At 35.3% G+C, this 22343-nt stretch overlaps 1 protein-coding gene and 1 non-coding gene across 2 annotated transcripts in view; both read left to right on the plus strand.

Annotated features, from left to right (window-relative positions):
- LOC141454559 (roundabout homolog 1-like) overlaps positions 1-22343 on the plus strand; it is a 573443-nt gene that overhangs the window by 274836 nt on the left and 276264 nt on the right. The gene's annotated exons all lie outside the window — the stretch shown is intronic.
- LOC141454842 (U6 spliceosomal RNA) lies at positions 679-787 on the plus strand. The gene has a single exon (XR_012458988.1). It is a non-coding gene; the product is annotated as a U6 spliceosomal RNA (small nuclear RNA).

Below are 22343 nucleotides of genomic sequence, written 5' to 3' on the forward strand. Positions count from 1 at the left end.
GTGAGGCATTTACTTTTAAGGAAGCTATTGAGTACATAAAGGGTCACGACAGAAGACAAACTAACCTTACATATAACAATGTAAAAAATAGTATAATTGTCAATAACATAAGCCCAGAAGTTGACCAAGTCCCTTCATCGAAAGCTTTGCAAAATAATAATTAAAAACAAATGAGACTAAAATTAGCAATATTCTTTCTCCCTTTTTAATTGACTGAACTAAACCAAAAAATCTAAAAATTTAAATAAAAAGAACAACTCGCCACGGAACTAATCACCATTTAAAAACCCCCCTTGACAAAGTACTATCAAATTAGCTGCATACAAAATTTAGCAACTCATGTTTGCACATGTTGGACGGTGGTCCAACGTGGTAAATGTCTAGAGGGTGAGCCCCTACAGTTTGTAGCAAAGAGAGGGGGTTCAGTTCGGGGATTCTGTGTGAAAGATAGCAAATGTTATTGGTCAGATGTTTGTTGAAGTTTTCAAATATATCCTGCTCCCAGTCTGGGACCATTTTAGTATTCTATCTGACTGGAATCGTTCAAGCATCTAGCTCATTTTGCCCCATTCTCTGTTATTGCAATCTTCAAAAAAGTTATAGTACTTTCTGTGATTCATTTTCCTCAACTTTTTTTACCCCTATTTCATTATTTCTATATTTACTTAGTTTAATTATACTCGTTTTGGCGAGTACATATACCAAAAAACTGGAACGATTCAGAGAAGATTAGCATGGGCTCTGCACAAAGGTGCCACGATAGCAAAGCGTTGACGTCCGCAAAGCTGAGAAGTATTGTCGTACTTAGTTCGATTTCCGGTTCAGGGCCTTGTATTTTATTTAATGGTTAATATGATAATTTAATTGTGAAAAGTATGTTTGCTAGTCGTCTCCGTCCGCAACACCTAATTAGGTTTACAGACGTAAAGCCCATCTGAAATAATAAGCCTTACTTTACTATAGTTTAATTGCAGCCAATGAAAATTGCGAGAATATTCACAACAGGTTTTGCTTTTATAATTTCCCGTCATTTATGTAAATAGACTAAAAATATATATAAAGAGCCAATTATAAAAAAAAAGGATGCGTGCGCTAGACTAGACGCATATATCATTTGCAAATTCCAAAATTTCTAATTCAAGATTCAAATTACAAACAATTTTGTAGTTTATTAACAAAGTTTGTAAATTATCTGTAGAATTAAATATTCTGCAATTTTGACATAAATGATAAAAAAAAAGAAGAGATTAATAATTTCGAATTTACGTATTAAAGAGTTTAAGAAATCTGTTTATGAACAGCATTATCTTTAACGAGAGAACACTGCCTTTAGAACGGCGGTAAAAAGCTCCAGGCGCCAATGAGCAGATATTGACGTTTTTTTTGTTTTGTTTTTTTGCGTTTATTGGTGCTACAATCAGCGCGTTGGCGCTATAAGTAACATTGATAACAGTGAACAGTAGAAGTAAATGAGTGGAGAAGTTACCCAGTGGTAACACTCCAAAACATTATATGGTTAGTCACACTCTTCACTGTGGAGAGGAGATCACGAGGCCACTGTCTTTTAAGACGTCTTGTCGGGTTGTCAGGAAGAGTTCTAGAAGAAAGATTTTGAGCTAGAGGATTTATATGAGATTGCAGGCTGAAGTGGAGTTTTATGTATCTTGTTTTAGCAACTTGGGTGACAAAAGGAATGTTAAGGTCAGTGTGTATAGTCAGGTTGGAGACATAAAATAGAGCGTTTACGATAGTTCGAAGTATTTTAGATTGTAGCGATTGAATCCTTTGGAGATTGGAGCGTTTGGGTATCTATTAGTGAATAGATATTGACGTGCCCTTAAATTTTTAAAACAATAATCATAATAATGAAAGAAGTTTGTTTTTCTTTCTAAATCAAAGTGAGAATTATTTTTTTAAAAATACTTCATCTCTCGTGCAGTTTCCTTTAGGAATAAGAAATGAGTTTGCATTAATGTAACCGGTGCAGTAGTATCGGCGTTCTTGAACGGGCTAGAAATGTTGAGACAAAGTTAAGTAAAGAACGGGAATTCTTCTGTGTAAAATAAAATATTTCAATTGTTGAACTGTAAACTGATCAATATTGCATATTTATTATTAATGAATCTTTAATTATTAGCGCCCGAAGCCTGGCCCTGACCACGGAGGATATTCTGATATAATGCTAAAAGATTGAATAGCTCAACAATACATATTTAGGATTATAGTGTCGAGGATTCGGACAAACAAAAAACAGCAACTTAGTCTTTAGCCAACGTTTCGACAAATTTATTGTTTTCTTCAGGGATTTGTTATGTGAATCGGTCGTGAGTCACAGGAAAAAAACTAAATTTGTCGACCGAATCCTCGCTAGTTTAATCCTAAATATTAATAATTTACGGTCATCAAAAATATAATACAAATTCATAACTTGATACATTGTGTAACAAGTTTTAGCGGAATCAGTATTGGTTGATTCTCCAGGAATGAGTGTATCTTTAATCGCCTATCTTCATGGCAGCTTCGAAGGCTATCTGTTCGTAGAGCTCATATTTCACGCACAATTCTTGATAACATGTTTTGTATGTGCTCTCAAAACTCCTATTTTGTCATCAGATCAGAAAGCAGAGTTACAAGCAATAGTTGAACAGCTACAGAGTTTTTCAGGTATTTTCGAGTAGATTAAGCTTGCCTAATGAAAACGAGGCAATAGTTAATTATCTATTTAAAATGACAGATCGAAAATAACACCCTAATGACATTTAATTCGTGCTCAAGACTTAAAGATTAATCTGAAAGATCTAATCCCCGCGGGTTTGCAGTAATTTAATTCTCCCTTCCTTCTTTTTTCCAATTGAATCGGATTTTATGGTGACCGTCCACCAGATAGCAGGCCACCAGGCAGTCTTAAGCTCGTGGCATCCTTGCCTTCAAATAATAAATAATTTATTGGCAAGTCCCTCCTTCACCGTAAATCACAGAAATCGTAAAGTTGGGTGTAAAAAAAAAAAGTTTGTGATTATTTTTTCATTCTAACACTCTTTTTAGTTGCCAAGTTTTTCAATAACTATTAGAAATATCCAACTCTATTTTTATCTCATTTCTTTTATAGATTAATGGAAGATGCATTCGAATAAAAATTATAATAAGAATTCTGTTTAGAACCCAGAAATATAGGCGATTTTGCAACTCTAGTTCGTATTCGTTGAGCTGATTTCAGTCGATCTGAGTTTCTATGCCAACAATTAAACGATTGTTATTATTAGGGAACGGATTCGTATGTATTTACATATTTTTTTCTAGGCAATTTACAGACGTTTTTCAACTAGAAGTATTCATACTGACACTCTTTAAGCCGTTTGAGCCTACTTTTATTTCACATATTTCCACATACTTGGATGTTATCGCATATTTATACATATTTGATTAAAATAAATAAATATTTCTACATATTTAATCAAAATATGTACATATTTTTCATTTTGGGCACATTTTCATAATTGGGAGGTGGTTGACAGGAACTGTGAACCACAGACTGTGAATTACAGTGGTTAAAAAAGTGTTTTTAAAAGCACCAAGTCGCATTAAAATGCTAAAAGATCTCAATCCAGACTTGTGCCTTCCACCAGAACCAATATTGACAAGATGGGGTACTTGGCTGGAAGCAGCTCAGTATTACTATGAAAACTACAATAAAATCAAGTATGTCTTTTCACATCTCGAAGACGAAGCAGTAGCGATAAATACAGCCAAGTCTTTATTCGAGAAACCTAATTTAAGGAATGACCTTGCATTCATTTCTGACAATTGCGTATTTCTTGCACAAGCCATTACCCAACTTGAGTCCCAAAATGTTCTACTGACAGAAAACGTGTCCAACGTTAAAAAAGTCATCGAAAAGGTGGAAGGAATACCTGGGAGTAAGGGAGATCTGATCAGATCAAAACTGGTAGAAGTACTGAGCAAGAACAAAGGGTGGTAGACCATCTGCCAGATTTCTGATATTATCAGTGGAACAGAAGTCACCTCAGAACATCGTGTACCATTTACAACCAACGAGATAACTTCTTTCAGCAAGGCACCTATAACATCTGTAGATGTTGAACGATCTTTTAGTCGTTACAAGTCCATCTTACGCCCAGATCGTCGTCACTTTACGTTCTAACATTTGAAATTTCATGTGGTTGCAAACAATTTCGAAGAGTGAAGTTTTCAAAATTGAAAATTTAACACATCTTTTTATAAATAGTAAAACTGTTCTTTGTAGTATAAATCATTATAACTTGTAAAAACAAATTATTTTGTTCCTAATAAATTATTATAAATTGTAAAAATGTTCTTTTCTTGTATAAATAATTATAACTTGTCCCCCCCCCAAAAAAATTCCATTTTCATAAAAAAAAATGTCCATTTTACTTAAATATTCCAGAAAATATTTTAAGAAAATATCATATTTTCCACATAATTGACGAAAATAAATGCATATTTTAATTAAATATTTGGCATTTTTAAATACATAAAAATCCGTTCCTTAGTTATTATACTCTGCGATTTCCATTGCTCTGAATCCAAATGTTTGCACTAAAGGCAAATGCAGTCTCCACAACTCATGCGGGACCGCTTACATTAAAAGAACTAAATAAAATAAATACACGTAAAAAATTAATGTCAAAATAGGAAATAGTTTAACGTAAATTTCATTGCAATTAAATTTTATATTTTACATGAGTTATTTTGTTAGAATTCTTCATAAGGAATTGATTTTTCTGTAAGAAGTAACCGTTTTTGTCGGAAGGTTGTGAATTAGCTTTATTAACGCCCTTTGGATAGCCGTTAAATGGAGTACAATTGTGGCGCCACGGTAGTCGAGCAGTTAGAGGCAAAGCCCGCAAAGCTAATTTGTATTGTTGGTTACTGGGTTCGATTCCCGGTCTATGCCTTAAATTTTATTTAATGGTTAATATAAGAAATAAATGCTATAATAATTTGCACTCATTTTAGAAAATACAAGATTATTGTTGTAATGAAAGGTAATGAAAACGAGATAAATTCCTAAATAAATATGTAAATGACATCACTGTACAGGTGTAGCGAAGGGTGAAGATAGTAAAGGGTGTAAGGGAATATTGTCCGGGCTTTAAACTGGTGCGGAGAGATATCGGTGTAATTACGGAACAAGACTGCGGATTAATATCGCGTCTGCAGCTTCAGTTAATGGATCATTTAAATTCGTGTCTGGTCGGAATGGAGAGGGGGGGAAAACAGAGAGAGAGCTGGAGACCAAAAGAGGTTTCCAAGAGCGATTCTAAGTGAGAGGTAACCTTGCATCTGTGCATCTAGCAGAAGTCAAAGCACGTACCATCCGGGATCAAGTTACAACGATATTAAACCTATTACATTACTCCAACAAACAATGCTTACTACCGTATTCCACATCCCAGCCTTTCAGGAACCTTAAACTTTTTACTCAAACTAAACAACCCAATGCTCATCCCCCCTCTACACCAAGCATAAAGGTTTTCTAGAGAAACCGATAAGTCTTGATTTAGTTTAATAGGCACAAAGTTAGAAAGTAAACTTACAAGGAACTATGTACAATTGCAATGTTTTCTGCAGTTCTCCCCATCTAGTAAACCTTGTTTTCCTTGTTTTCATTAATATAGAACGAGCAAATGCAGTCTGTTACCTATTGTGTTAGGGATATCCATATGCCAACCCTCTTGGTGGAGTTGTAAAACCCCCGAGGGCGTTTTTATTGCACCAGTACGATTCTCAACATGGTCTACCTTGAGTAGTCATCGTACGAACATCGATTTTTGTCAACACTTGTACAATGTGTTTGCTGAATTTTTTAGCTCACAGAAGTTCAACTAAACTTTGTCTGCCTTATTTCTAAAGAAAAACAGCCTCGCTTGACCCCCACGATGGAACGATCTAGAGTCTTTAAAAAGAGTTTTGTGAGAGATTGAATTGATTGAAATGAAATGTAAATTATTCAAGTCATTGTTAACAATTATTTATTGACCAAGTGTGGACAAATTAAACAAAAAATACTTCCCTTAAGTATTCAAAATAATTTATTTTTATGCACTCTTTTTAATTATTCAGGAGATTAATTTTAAACTTAGATGAAAAGACTACCCGCTGAAGGTTAGGCTAAATTATAGAGTATTAGATTAACGCGTAATTCAGATAATTAAAAAATTAGCGAAAACAAATCTTAAATTACTTAACTACATAATTATTTTTTACATCTTTTCTGTTCGTGCGTATATTTCCCGTAACTTGCTGCTATTTTTCCGCTATAATGTTAGTAATTATTGATAGACATTATCTATTAGCCTTCTACAATTGGTTTTCTAGCAAAGGCAACAAAAGATTTCCTGGCAAATGATTTCCTAATATTTCCTTTAAACTCTCGAATTGCTTTTAACTGCAAGTTTTATTTGGATAGTTTTAAGGAAAAGTCGTTTAAGGCAGCTCCACGGAGAGGAAAATAGAGGTGGGAGGCTTCCTTCAAAGCACCTATTCAGGAAAATATACAATTTGTGACGTACTGAGTAAGAATAATGTTTGGAAAATTGTAAGAACCTTAGAAAAAGACGGTTGAGGTTCAGGTTAGTCTTTTATCTCGACCAAATTTGATTTCATTTAGATTTTTTCTGAACTTGGCTATTTTTAGATAACAAAACTTATTTAAAGACAGATCACACTCAGTCCCAGAACAGACAAGACAGAAGACACACCAACCCTGGAATGTAAAAATATTACTTTGTAAACTAGCCCTGAAGATGACCTAGTCCCTAGGTCGAAAGCTCGGCAGAATAAATGTATCACGACTGAAATGGCAATTATTTTTTCATCCTATTGAAACTATGAATCAATCACCAAAAAGAATGAACAACAAAACTTATTTAAATAATTAAAATAGAATGAGTTTTATAAAACATTTTAAATTCGAATCTCAAAACATATTTATTGTAAAAACTCTAAAATTAAAATCTACGTAGCTTTGTATTTTTGTAAGTTACGGTGTTGTTTCTGGTTTGCCATAAAATAAGAATGTTTTATGAGATAAGGAACACTCTATATTTAAATACAACTTAAAATTTTAACTTTAAAGTTATATTGTGTTCTTAAAAAGGAGTTTAAGATGCAATATGTTAAGGTAATTAATGTAAAAAAAGGAAAACTACTAATTATAGAATTGTGCATAAAACTGTGAAAATTTGGAAGTATTTGAAAGTAAATGCTTTCAATCGCAAGTGATTAAGTGTAATAATGTGCCCATTATCAGTGAGGTTAGTTGTTATGATTAGGAGACATCTCTACAAAAATGCTATCTGCGGACGTTTTGAGGCAGAGAAGGAAATCTAATGGCAGAATGTTGGGGATATGAGAAGACGAGGTTTAGATTTCAATTTTAGTCAGAATTAGTAGAGGATCTTAAGTTGTTACGTCTTAAGCTCGCTTTGTTTGGACAGCCGTGAATCTTAGATCCAAAACAGAGTTTCCGTCCCATAATCTGTCTGTCATTATTTTTGTTCGGGAAAAAGGTTTCTTTTTTACAAGACCCAGAGTGGTTTTGAATATTGTAGGATGTCTCCTCACACAGAGATCTACTTACAAAGATAAAAAAAAAAAAGTCAACATAGTTTGACTGTTTGTAGCAACTACTCAAAATAATTGGCTATTTCCAGCAATATCAACTATTCAAAAGCCTTACTTCTTCAGTTCATCCTCTAATAGGGGATGTCTGGCCTATTGTGTTTGTTATTGGATCTGGCTGGGCAAACATTTTCCTAGTTCAAGCAGTGGTACTGCAATTTTTACTCAGTCTCTCAATTTTAGATCTATAATACGGATTTATGCTACACTTTGGTAAGTCTACAGCTAATAAAATATTAAGTTAAAAATGCAGTAGTTAGAGCACAATATTGTAAAGAGTTAATAAAAGTTGGTGGTTTCTACTAGAAAAAGAATAGTTCTTTATTTAACAAGTGTGGAAAGTAGTACTTTTCCTTACACGAGGCAGGGTTTACACGCACGAGCGAGCGAAGCGAGGCGAGTGCAAGTGCAAATTGCCGAGTGTGAGGAAAATACTTTACAGTCGAGTTAAATATTATATTTTTTCTGCAACCATTAGGGTTATTAACTTAAAAAAAAAACTAAACAGGAATCACTAGAATTCATTTTAAATTTCTATAAGGTAACACTATAACCTTTTTAACTGTTATAATTAAAAATATCTAATTATTTATTAAAGTATTATTTTTATTTCTATATTCCTTTCAATTTTTATTTTATTTTTTTAATATTCGTTTTTTAATTATTTAGATAAAATAAATTTAAATAAGCTTATTAAAGTTTTACAGAAAATATTTAATAACAAAACTTCTTATATCAAGGAAGCACAATAATGTTTTTTCACTCACTAGTGAGGAAAGTGCCATTAATGGGAATTTTTCCCCACTAGTGAGGTAAAGTTGGGCATTACACAGCTGATTTTAATTGAGTAATGAGAACATTCCTACATGGTTGCAGAAAAATTGTATTTACGTGGATTTTATTTTAAATAATCGGTTGGTAAATAATAATATTGAGATTAAAAAAACTTATTTAGAAAAAAACCATTTTCTCATGTGTAGAAGGCGAGTGAAATGTGCAATGTTTTCCTGACTAACAGCAAAGTTTTCTCTTTCATTGTTTTCAACTTCCTCGGGCATACTTTTGTTTATTTATTCGTTTTTTTGAAACAAGAGTTGTTTTTAAAATTAAAAAAAAACAAAAACAAAACAAAAAAGGAAATGAAGGAAAACAGAAGACTTTTCCAGAGAGAGGCGTTCCTTCCACTCACCATTCTTCTAAAAAAAAAAAATGATTTTTCTCATCGTTAGTGTTATTTTATTTTAAGAAATGTTTTAAAGAATTTCTTTAATAATGGATGTCTAACTGCTGGCCCCTATTCTGCGCTGTTGCCCCTCTTTTGGATTAATTAAAAACGTAGCCCCCGGATTAATTATTGTATATTTTATGTCTTAACAGTCAACCATTGTTTCAAGTTGTTGGAACTTAAAAAAAGTCTTTTTTGCATACAATATTAATAAAAACAACTAAAGAGTACGAAACTTAATTAGATATTAAAAGATATTGTTTTATTCCTCTCCCTTCTACTCGTTACTACTTTTAGTGACGTTTTCAAGTATTTTGTTAAGCAATATTCGATTTAAGTTGTGGAAAAATATTTTAAAAAAAGAAGAAAAATCTGATCACTTACAAACAAACATTCGTGTGAACACTCAGAATAGGAAATATGCACGATTGCACTACTTTCACTGTAAGGAGAATAATAATAAAAATAATGAATGGACTTAAAGGAAAAATGGTAGTATCTGCAAATATTCTGTTGATGAAAAAAATTTGTAATATCTGTATTATTTTAAGCTAAATGACTACGAATATAATAAATAAATCAGGCACCACGATAGCCGAGCGGTTAGAGGCGAGGCCCGCAAAGCTAGTTTGTATTGTTGGTTCGTGGGTCGATTCCCACAGTCTAGAGCTCAGATTTTATTTAATGGTTAATAAAAGAAATTTACAGTTAAGTATGTTTGCTAGCCGCCTCCGTCCACGACACCTAATTTGGTAGTTGGGCGTGAAGCCCATCTGAAAAAATAAGCATTACTTTACATTAATAAATGAATCACATGACCATTAACAAGTCGACACAAATTGAACTCTTCTTCAATTTGTTAAATAGTGGAAAAAACTAGTTAAAATAAGAAAAAGAAGTATAGCCGACTGTGTATTCATGAAGTACATTTAAAGATATATATAATAGATATATATATACAATATAAAGTGAGAGAGAGTGATTAGAATGCGAGCACTGTTATGTCCGACAAACTTAATTACTAGCTTCATTGATCCTCCAAGCTTGGAATTTATTAATTATACAACATGTGAAAGCCAGTGTCGGTACCTTGCGGCCGGCATAGCAATGCCCCGCCCTGGGCCATGCTTACCACCTTGTACACTTTACACAGATACCATTTGGTAGTAGTGGTAGTAGTGTACACATACCCATCGTCAACCGTGGTTAGTTCCAGGATTGCCCTATGCTAGTAAGGAAAGGATGGACGCCTTGTCTTGTCGGCGTTGAATGTCTACTACTAACGACCCTTTTCAATCTTCCACCTCTTTAGAGCCTTTATTGGTCGCACAAAACATTATCTATTTCTACACGATACAATTAATTTATCTGTTATTTCATATAAATTTCATTTCCATTGAATTTTACCTTACATTTTCCAAAAGATGGCAATCCATTATTTATATTTTACCTTTGGCCTCAAAACTAGATAAGCGACAAAACAAGTACAAATTTAGACGAACTGTCACCCAATTTGACATTTTTCCATTGAATTTTACCTTATATTTTCCAAAATAAGGCTACCTTTTATGTATACTGTAGCTTTGGTCTTAAAACTAAGTAACAGAGACAAAACAAGTAGAAATCTAGACGAATCATAACCTAAATCGGTATTTTTCCGTTGAATTTCACTTTATATTTTCCAAAAGAAGGCTACCCTTTATGTACACTTCAGTTTTGGTCTTAGAACTAGATAACAGTGTCAAAACAAGTAGAAATCTAAACGAACTTCAACCCAATTCGATATTTTTCCGTTCAATTTTACCTTAAATTCCCCAAAAGATAGCTACCCTTTATGTATATTTTCCCATGGATTGGGAAGCCAGCAAATTCGGATGACCTTTTCCTACAGGCTAAATACTTCTCCTCGTCAAAAGAGGTATACCTTGTCTACTATCCGATATTTACTACAGCTTTCTGAGTTGTTCAATTGCCCTTTCAAATTCGTATTAACTAGGAAAGGCGTCTTACTCCAAAGGTTGTCGGCACAACATTCAAAGCATGAGGTTCTTCCAAACACCTCATCTAGTTTTGTAATCATTACACAATAAAATTTTTCTAGTTAACCAGTAAATGTTGATTAACCTCCCAAAAATTAATCATTCATTACAAAATACAAAAGTATAACATCATTGAACGTCTGTTTTTCCAAGTAAACTAGATTATTACGACCTTGACTTTTTGATAATATTTCCTGTCAAATTTATGTGTTATTCCAGACAATCATTTTGCCAGTTATGTCTATATTTATTTTGTTTCTCATTTAACAAGTGATTGAAAATGATGGAGATAAAATTTCAAGAAATATTTTAGTAATGGATTACGTCAATAGATATCCTAAATATAGCTAGAATTGGATTGGTGTAATAATGGACGGTGTTCTTCTAGAATAAAAGTCGTAGAAAAGAGAAACGAGCGGTTAGATGGATACAGAAAGCAACTGTGACACGCAACCTTCAATTCTTATTTATAAATCAATAAGTGCATTATGTTTTCTAACTGTACATATGTGTTTGGGTTATTCCAATTATTTTGAATCCCTAAATTTTTGCATGTGGAACAATTTTGGGCAAAATATAAACTTATCTTACATTCTTGTACCCGAAAAGTAGATGTTAGGAGAGCATAAGCCAACAAATTCAATGAACTGAAGCTTTAATAAAAAAAAACGTTGATCTTAAAGTTCAAAGAAATTGACTCCTGAAACTAACAATAAGTTTTTTTTAAAATAAAAGCAGGTAATATTATTAATTGTTAAAATCATTTTCTCGCAGAGAATATTACAAATATATTAGTTTTAATTAAAAGGTGGAAAATGGAATTACTCAATTAAGTGTTACTGATCGGGTTCACTAGCCTGTAATTAGCAATATATCTGTGGTTTACATACTGAATGTCTGTCAGTAGAATGAACGGAAGCTGTGGCGTGCAGAATATAGTTACTGCATTAATTCAACACATGGATCTTGCATATTATGCACAATGCACTGGAGTAGCTGATTTCTAGCTTGTTTCAAGTTAAAAGAGAAGATCATTATTTTGTTTAAGATAATTAAAGTCATTTCCTCGTGGTGTTTGACTTTATTTCCCACTTTCTCGTGCTATCTCAGTCTTTTGGCCTCTCCCAGTTTCATATTTAATTAAACTGTTTACAGGAAATGAAGAGAATATGTCCGGTTAGATTCGCTAATGATGCTGCTATGTAGGTAGAGGTCCATGGTTAACTCTAAGGAAGGTTTCATATCTTTGTATTAAAATTGAGCTTCTCTGTTCACATTCTCTTCATATCTGTTCATGATTTACCATATAATCCTGTGTATTTCTATAATTATCCTTTAAAATTTCAGGATATATTTAGCTTTATGTCCTGGTTGGAGAGAAAACTGTTCCTTCTTCATATAAGTAAATTTGCATTAATGTAGTATTTAACAATGCAAATGTAAAATATAAACAGATTTGATAAGACTATGCCATTCCTGTTTAAACGTGTCTAGAGATAATCTAAGCCGATAGTTAGGCGAAATGGTAGCTTCTAATTAGCAAATTCGACTGTGAGGCCAACCTGTGTTTTCTAGCCCATAGTTTGCTGAATAAAATGCTTAGGCTTAATTCTTTCTCTAGGGCTTGGTTCTCGTTTAAAGTCTACGATTTCTAGTCCTGCTTAACTTATTACAGCTAGCACTCAGTGAACTTACATGTATACAGGGTGAATCAGTAAGTATTGTCCATAGGCCTACTGTGTGAAGTACGTCTACAGTGGAGTTCAATGACGTATTGGCCAACTTCATATTTTCCTCTGTTCTTAAGTGACGTTACTTTAAATTTTTTTTCTAAAATCATTACTTTTTTCCAATAAAATTGTTATTACTCAGAAAGTTTTAGTCCGAATTCGATTCTGGTGACACGGTTAGAAAGACAGATAAATTTTCTAAAAATTGACACCATTTTGAAGCATAAGTTATTCTCCAAACAAAGTGACATTATTCAAGAACAGTGGAAAATATGAAGTTGGCCAATACGACATTGAACTCCACTGTAGATGTACTACACACAGTAGGGCCTATGGACAATACTTACTGGTTCACCCTGTATATTTGTACTTATTTATGAAGCACAGTTTTTGAATGTATTGTTGAAAATGTGGTTAGGTTAGGTCCGCAGTTCTTGATAATAACGCTGATTTTATTACTGATAGTAACACGCGTGTTGTTTTTTGCACTCCAGTTCAGGTTCGGAACATCGTCCATCATCAGTTGTTGATTAAAATCCGTTTATGTGAAGTGAACTTGATTTCAATTATGTTTCCGTCTCAGAAGAGGATATTGTTGCTTTCTTTTGAACGATACATAACGCTCTAAAACAGGGGTATCAAATTAGCGGCCCTCCGATGTAATTTTTTGTGGCCCACTTTGTACTGAAATAAAATGAAAATAGACAAAAAATTGTTATGAAGAAAATAGCGCTTAGGGTAGTCGGGGCAGTACCCTCGCCCCTCGTTAACCCTTTAGCTACTGAAGACGAGTATAAACGTGGTCCAGTGCCCTTACCTGAAGGCCTGCGGTCTTAAATAAACACGCTGACTCAGTTCAGGCGTCGTTTGGAAACGATATGTCTGCCATTCTAAGTGGGATTCCGGAATGATTCGGTTTTAAATGACAAAAAGAAGTAGGAATTCCCTCAAAATATATTCTAACGTTCTCAGTCTTTTGAATCCAGATGTAGCAAAACTTGTACGAGGAAATCGCTGGCCAAGTTTCGGGTAAAAAAAGAATAATTTTCGTTTTATAAATACAATTATATAGTGTTTTATTCTATCCATATTCTTGAATCCTCACTTCAGAATATAAATTTAACAAAATTTGTAAATTTGTGTTGTGGCTCGCGTGAATCTTGCCTGCACGAGCACCAATTGGCACATGTTTAAATTGAGTTTGACACCCCTGCTCTAAAATATGCATGCTATGAGATGAAGGTTGAAGTTTCAGAGAAATAGAGCCAGAAATTAATGCGTAAAAAAGAAAGTCCACTTGACTGATCTAAGATTTTGAAATGTGCAGTTTAGTGAGCAGTGTTTCGACTGCTTACAAACTTTCAGTAGGTTAGGTTTGATCATCTCCTCTGAGATTATTGAAAGTATGGTTTATTCCAGCCGGTAGCTATAATTTATACTTCCCTTTACCTTGCGAGTTATGTCGCATACTAATGTCTCTCCATTGTAACATGTTGGTTTGGCTTCTTTTGTCGCAGCACCGTTTCCTTGCACGTCTTATGACTTGGCACCCAAGCAAATGTGATTTTAGTCTCTTCGTTTTCAGATTTTATAGTATAGATTTGTACGCGATGGTGGAGTGCTTAGTTTAGATAGAGTTTATTATTTCAAGGATAGTGAATAGCTAACGGAATCGGAACAAGTAGCAAAATCACTCTGATTCGCTCCAACAATAACGATCGAAGTATAGTTCTGCAAAGTAATTGAAAAAATAAACCTACCTTCTTCTATTTTACAGAACGTAAAGTGTTAATTTAGATTCTTACTAATTAGAAAGTTCAACTTGTTTGTGAAAGGAGATCCATTTTGAGAAAATAAAATCAATATATACCTTCAGTTTGCAGTCGTTTCTTCCTTTCTTTTTTTAAGAAATTAGAAAGTTAAATGCACAAAAAAGGGGCAGGAGGATTTGTTTAGTTATTACTTTTAGAGGGAGCCGAGTTTTATTATCCAGGTGGTAAGAGGCGGTTTGGAGGTGGTAGTGGCGGATGACGCAGTTTGGACTCCAGTATTAATACCAGGAGATTGTTTTTGGTACGGTAGACAGGAAGGGCGCAGTGCATGACTATTAGCTATCTAGGAGGCCTTGTTTTATTGTGAGTGTTTCAGTTAGGTTACTGTCATAACCTTCTCATACCCGCCTCCAAACGGACTGCAGCTTCAACGGCTGCCAACACTTAAAAATACCCTCATGCTATGTCGTATAAACGTACTGTTGTATTACCTACCATTCTGTACTTAATCTTAGTTGATTATGACTAAACTTTTGTTTGGTTTTATGCGTTTTGTTGGCATTGGCTCTCGCTTTACAATCTAAAATCTGCAATTAGCATATAAAAATTAATAAAGGTTTATCTTGTTAATAAAACTTAACCACATATTTCCGATCAAACAGAACTGAAAAGGTAGATGTTGATGGAGAATAATGTGTCTTGTACCGGAAGAGAGCTTGCAATTATTGGCATGATTATTGGAGTACATGCTTGAAACCTTCCTGTTCATTGCAGTGTGTATAATTTTATAATTTTAAATTTTGTTTGATTGTGAAAAAACTGTCATGTCTTTTGTTTAAGAAATAGCCGTACTCATTTTCAACCCGCTTTTTGATTTGTTGCAGAAAAAAGGTGAGGCAAATTGTTCTTAGCTAACTGAAACGCCATACGAGGCAAGGCTCCGACAGTTAACCCGTAGAAGGTTATTCTATTGTCAGGCAGTATTCTTCAATAGCATTTGCTCGATGACTTTGGGCAGAACTGTTGGTCGGCCAATATTTCTATTAACCATACCCTCTGGTTCTAATGAGGATTGGACATAATCCTTCAGCGTTGCTCTTGGAACTTGGAATGTCTATGCTGCCGTTTTGTATCCCATTTCTTTTTTTTATCTCACCGCCTTCACTGCTTCTACCATTGTCTTAGGATTCCATTGCTTACGTTTTGCCATCTAAATCGAAAGCAAATAATGAACTGTTTTCTATAACTTTTTCAAATATGAAATTAAAATATTGTTCTAAATTTCGTCCCCGGGACGGAATTAGAAAGAATTACATTTTTAAAGATGGCTACCACTATAGAAACAACACATGAATGAACTGGCGTTTCGTTGAAGAATTTCAAAATAAAGACAATATGTGACATGCCCTAAGCAACATCAATATTATAACGAACCTTTAAAAGACTGGAATACGTTTTGAAACACTACCAAATATAACAACTTATTATGACTAAAAATATAACACTTCAAAACTCGGCTGGACATGAACCCGAACCCCGAGTTAACGTTTCCAACCGATTACTGCTGCCTCAATGTAGCTTTCTTAAAATTGCCATTAGTGTGCAATACTTGGCGATTGTTTTAAATAGGGGGACGAAATTAGGCTCAGGGACGAAATTTGGTCACTTTACCCTATAGTACCTAATTGGTAGTTGGACGTTAAGCCCCGCCTGAAAAAATAGGCGATTACTCTACTTACAATAGTTTAATTGAAATGTTTCTTAATATCATAAAATCTGCACTTTCAATTTGAGTAATTGAATGTAAAAAATTAAAACAGTTATTAATTTCCCTGATTCAAAACTTGGCTGCAGTAACTCATCTTCATTTGCTACAAATCATAATGATTGTATTAATTGTAAAACGCTCTACGAAGGAATCAATCATTTTAAGAAAATTACTATTCCAAACTTATAGCAGACAGTATTTATAGAAATTAATCACTTATAATGAATAATTTGCAATTCACTTTATGCCCGCTAAATTAATATCAATAGAAGCGCCATTCCATCTCTCTTAGTTTGGGAGCCAGCAGAGAAATGAGAACATGTTCGCTTCAATTAAATTAATTTATCTTCCTTTGGTTTAGAATAGGCTCTGCAAGACTTGGCTGTTGGAAGAGAAAGACAGAGAGAGACACACAGTCTGTGGAATTGCTATCTGTACACACAGCAGAAGGCGGGGAAAACTGGATGGGCCCGCGCGCGGGAATATACACCACATTTCACGCTATCAGTTAGGCAGTTGTACTTGTGCGCCACTGTCATTTGTTAAATTGTGGCCAAGAGTGCTTCCGTTTTGGGCGAAATGTCTTAACAATCGCAGAAATTTTCCTTTTCCTTGATGAATGAAATAACTTATTCTCTTGACAATCCATTATCGTTAACTTTTCACAAAGCTTTTCTCATTGTTAGCATAATTGACGACAAATTGAAACTTTTTGCAAGATTTAAGATTTATAAGGCGGTTGCTTTATTCTTCTACTTCCTAATTTAATTTTAGTATGTATTTTTGTTAATTATTATTTTTTTTATTTTTTTTTTTATCTTTTATTTGAAATTTACACCTGCACTCGTACAGTGCAATAAGTAAATATGCTGTGCGTACAATAAAAATGGCGTGGCAATCATGAATGATGATCATCCAGTGATGACCATCATTAGTCTACCAGTTGGTCACGGGGCCAACGGCGCCTCAGCCGTCTTCGGGGGTTGGAGGGAAGTGTGGTTGAGAATAGGTTTGCAGCTAAAGGATTAGGGTGAAATGATAGTTTTTGGTGGAATGTGTTGTAGCGGGTTTTGGCAAGTTCTGGTATAAATGGAATGTTGAGGTCTGTGTGTATGGAGTGGTTACTGACATAAAAGGGAGCGTTTACAATGCGGCGGAGTATTTTAGATTGGAGTGTTTGTAATCTGTTGATGTTAGATCGTTTAGCTGTCCCGTAAAGTTCAAGTCCGTAAGTCCATATTGGAGCAAGAAGGGAAGTGTACAGTCGACGCTTGTTCTGTAGTGTTAGTTTTGAGCGTTTGTCCAGTAGTCTAGCAAGGAGTTTGTATCGTTTGTGTAATTCAGCCCGTTTAAGTCTCGTATGAGGGTTCCAAGTTAGTCTTTTGTCTAGGTACAGTCCAAGGTACCGCACATGGTCGGCTGGTGGGATAGGAGTGTTTTATAAGAAGACAGGTCCAAGAGTTGTTCGTTTGATGTGAAGACTATGTGTTTGGATTTGTTTGGGTTAATTTTTATTCGCCATTTTTGTAGCCAGGGTTCTAGTGAGTGAAGGTGAGATTGTAGAGAGCGGATAGCGAAGACAGGATCAGTATGTGTGGAGAGAATGGCAGTGTCGTCAGCGAAGATCCAAGATGTTAATTATTAAATTTAAAAACATTACGTAACGTTTTGATTCGCCATTTAATAAGCCGGTCCTGTAAGCAGTTGATGTGCGTTTGAAAAGTTCGTGTAACAATAAGTATTTACTCTAAGACGAAAAATGCTACCTCCCATCATCTTGAACCAAACACCTATACCAACTGTGGACAAAATACGCTATCTTGGACTGTACCTAGACAAACGGTTGACATGGAATCCCCAGACTATACTGAAAAGACAAGAAACTAACCAACGCTACAAAACTTCTCGTCAGACTACTTGACAAACGATCTAAACTCAACTTACAAAACAAAAGACTCTTATACCTGTTGTTACTGCGACCTGTTTGGTCATACGGCATTGAAGTATGGGGATCCAGTTCCAATTCTTTACGCATCCAGACTTTACGAGGGTCGTTTGAAAAGTCCGTGCAAAAATAAAAACTACTTAATTTTTTGGGGCAAACCATTTTTATTTTTCAACATAGTCTCCTTTTAGGCTTATACACTTCGTCCAACGCTGCTCTAGTTTGTTGATCCCTTCCGAATAATAGGATTTGTCCAAGTCTGAAAAATAGCCATTCGTTTCTGCAGTCACCTCCTCGTTTGAATAAAATCTTTTTCCCGCCAGCCATTTCTTCATATTGGGGAACAAATAGTAGGGAGGGAGCCAAGTCTGGAGAATAGGGGGGATGTGAAACGAGTTGGAACCCTATTTCCATTAATTTTGCGACCACAACTGCTGAGGTGTGAGCTGGTGCGTTGTCGTGATGGAAAAGGACTTTTTTGTGGGCCAATCGTGGGCGTTTTTCTTGCAGCTCGGTTTTCAAACGGTCCAATAACGATGAATAATATGCACCTGTAATAGTTTTACCCCTTTCCAGATAGTCGATGAGGATTATTCTTTACGAATCCCAAAAGACAGTCGCCATAATCTTTCCGGCCGAAGGAACGGTCTTCGCCTTTTTTGGCGCAGATTCCCCCTTGGTAACCCATTGTTTAGATTGTTCTTTGGTCTCAGGAGTGTAGTGATGTATCCATGTTTCATCCACAGTGACGAAACGACGCTTAAAGTCCTGCGGATTCTTCTGGAACAGCTGCAAACCGTCCTTGCAACACTTCACACGATTTCGTTTTTGGTCAAGCGTGAGCAATCGCGGCACCCATCTTGCGGATAGCTTTGTCATATCCAAATGTTGATGCAAAATATTACGTACCCGTTCATTCGAGATGCCCACAGCACAAGCAATCTCACGCACCTTCACTCTTCTGTCATCCATCACCATATCATGGATTTTATCAATGATTTCTGGAGAAGTAACCTCAACAGGGCGTCCAGAACGTTCAGCGTCACTTGTGCCCATATGGCCACTCCGAAAATTTTTGAAACCACTTATAAACAGTTCTAATCGAAGGTGCAGAGTCACCATAATGTTTATCAAGCTTCTCTTTAGTCTCCTGAGGCGTTTTGCCTTTCATAAAGTAGTGTTTAATCAACACACGAAATTCTTTTTCGTCCATTTTTTGAAAATCACTCGACTTCCTCGATTCAAACGAATACCAAACACAAAGAAATAGACCGATCTGGCTGAAACTTGGTGTGTGTTCTTCCAAGAGATGCTACTAACTAAACATAACCTCGATACGCGCCAGTGGTGCTATCTCTCTGACTTTGCACGGACTTTTCAATCGACCCTCGTACAACCAAAAATACTACGAAAACTTCTTAACGCTCCATTCTATATTTCTAACCACACCATTCATAATGACCACAAAATCAATTTCATTCCTTTACAGCAGCTTATCCTAAACCTTTAATTGAACACTTATCTCCGTCCACATTACCAGGTAATCCTCCAAGGAGATTGAAGAGAAGATGGCCCCGCGACCTACTCTCCTCATTACAGTATGGTGATCTGATCGCGTTAATGGAGCGTCGCCACTGGGTGCCTTCTCCAATCTTCAATCAAGACACTATATTATATCAAATTTGCTTGTTGCAACAACCGTTGCAGTCGCAAATTTCAATAAAAGATTTTTAAAAAAACATTTCTAAATTGTGTAGGTTTAAATTAAATTACACAAAAAAAAAAATTGTATCACAATTTTAGAATAAAAAGTGCTGAATGATGCTGAGTGCAAGATCTTTAAACGCTAAGGCGTTTATATTTTAAAATTCTGTTCTTTTAATCCTGCCCAATAACAATTCCCGTTTTCAGCCACCTGACAAAAATGCTGGCCCTTAGATTTTCTCTTCCCTAGGAGCTTCTTACAGCTCACTGTCCGGTGATGAACAGTGTTGTCTGTAATAAGAGGACACTGTCTGGAAGCTGGCAGTGCACTGAAAAAAGCTTCGGGTGCCAATGACCTCAGTTCTAGACGGGCCTAAAAATTTAAAAACAAAATAATATATACAATTCATAATTTGCGAAGAATCCATTCCTTTCACTTTAGTATTAACGCCATTTTATTTAACTTTAACTAGTCCCACATCCAATCCAGTAATCAAATTGTTTAAAGAATTATTTTGACATAGGTCTATATCTTTTGTGAAGTTTTATAAGTGCATTATGAGTGCAGCGTCGGAAAAACTACAGCAAAATGTCTGGTAGAAGTAAGCCTATATAGAAATGGACAGTAAAATATGGAGGAAATGGTGGTTAAAGTGTGTGGAAGTCCAAGAGGCTGGGGAAAAGAAAATAAGAAAGGTAATAAGAAGAAGTAAGGTTAGGAAGGTAACACATGGTTATAATTTATTGGTAGAAGTGTACTTCGTAGCATTAAGTGTTGGCGTTGTGCAGGAGGGCCCGATAGGTGTGGAGAGGCTGTGTTTGGATTGGGGGGCATCCCGGAGGCTGTAGGGAACGAGGAGGACTCACAGTAATTTTTCATCATCACACTTGTCGAGATGATGAGTGTGTCCTGGCTCAGTGTGTCTATGTGTGCAATGTGCAGTAAGTGCGCTTACAACTAACTGCATCTCTCTTGAAGCCCGGCCCCTTCTCGTCTTTCTGTGTCCCGCTCTAATATTCTAGCCACCTGGTTGGCGCGCAATGTAACCTGAGAAATCACCCTCCATTTCCACTAAGCATTGTTACAAGTAGGTTGTCCTTACTGCGTACTTCCAATCTTACTTCCGGATCTTCTTCCACAATTTCATGTCCAAAAATAAACGTACAATGAAGAAATTTAAAACGAGAAAAATTACTTCCTTTATTTTACTGATTTTTCTTATTTTTTTCACCATTCTAAGGAAAATGATCCACCTTATCCTAACATCCTTTATCCTTATTCCTTTTTATCGCCCTCTTCGTAAAACTTAAAGCATCCAGTTCCCTGATGATAAATACTAGCACAGATATCACCATGCCTTTAACAGCAGAAATTTAAATAAATTTGAATTATCATCCTCTTGCTTAAAATAACAAAGCAAAATAGCCTTCTTTTAATTAACGAAATAAATGAAATTTTTCGAGATCATGAAATGAGATTTTGGTAGATCTCAAGACTGATTCCCAAACTTCTTGGCATGATACTTGAAGAATCTGCGATAGAATGGATTTCCTGTTAATGTAACTGGCTGCCGGAAGCTGCGATAAACTTATTTGTCTTTCTATTTCCGGTTGCCAATTTTTTGAAGTTACTTCTTATTTTCTTTTTTGAAATTTTTGGTGTGTTCACTCAGTTTTTTTGATTAACCATAAAAATCAGTGTTTTTAAAAGTATGTACCTAGCAATTCCTTACTGTATTTAATTTCTTTCACTTTATTTAGACAAATTAATAGTTTCACAAATAATATGAAGGGGTAGAAACCCTCTACTACTGAAATGCTGCTACAGAAGAACTATGCATGCGCCAAATCCTAACGACCGACAGCTATGCAGCGTAAAGCCTTCTCTGTCGATTGCAGCGTCTCACGTGCTTGTAGAGAAATCTGTCTGACCGGAACCGTCGTTTGTGTAAGAGGTGTTAGTTTCGTTTTGCCGAAAACATGATACTACACATGTAGTAGAGCAACGAATTGTCGTGAAATTTCACATGAAACTGGGTAAAACCGCTACTGAAACTTATCTTTTATTAAAAGAAGTTTATGGAGATGAATGTTTATCACGTGCGCGAGTTTTTGAGCGGTTCAAGCGTTTCCAAGATGGCCGAGAAGACGTCGAAGATAATGACCGCCCGGGTCGCCCTTCCACGTCCAAAACGGATGAAAATATCGATTATAATTAATCAACACTACTACCATGAGGTGCTTGCTTAACTTCGTGAAAGAGTGAAGAAAAAACGACCCGATTTGTGGAAGAACAAGTCATGGGTTCTCCATCATGACAACGCGCCGGCTCACACTGCATTGTCTGTCAAGACGTTACTAGCCAAGTACAACATCCCAGTTTCAGGCCATCCGCCTTATTCACCTGACCTGACCCTATATGACTTTTGTCTGTTCCCTAAAGACAAATCTGCAATAAAAGGAACACGATTTCAGTCCTTTGAAGTTGTGAAAGA

This window comes from Rhodnius prolixus, unplaced genomic scaffold (assembly GCF_049639745.1).
Source record: "Rhodnius prolixus isolate KJV_2025 unplaced genomic scaffold, Rpr scaffold_9, whole genome shotgun sequence".
Classification (NCBI taxonomy): Eukaryota; Metazoa; Arthropoda; class Insecta; order Hemiptera; family Reduviidae; genus Rhodnius; species Rhodnius prolixus.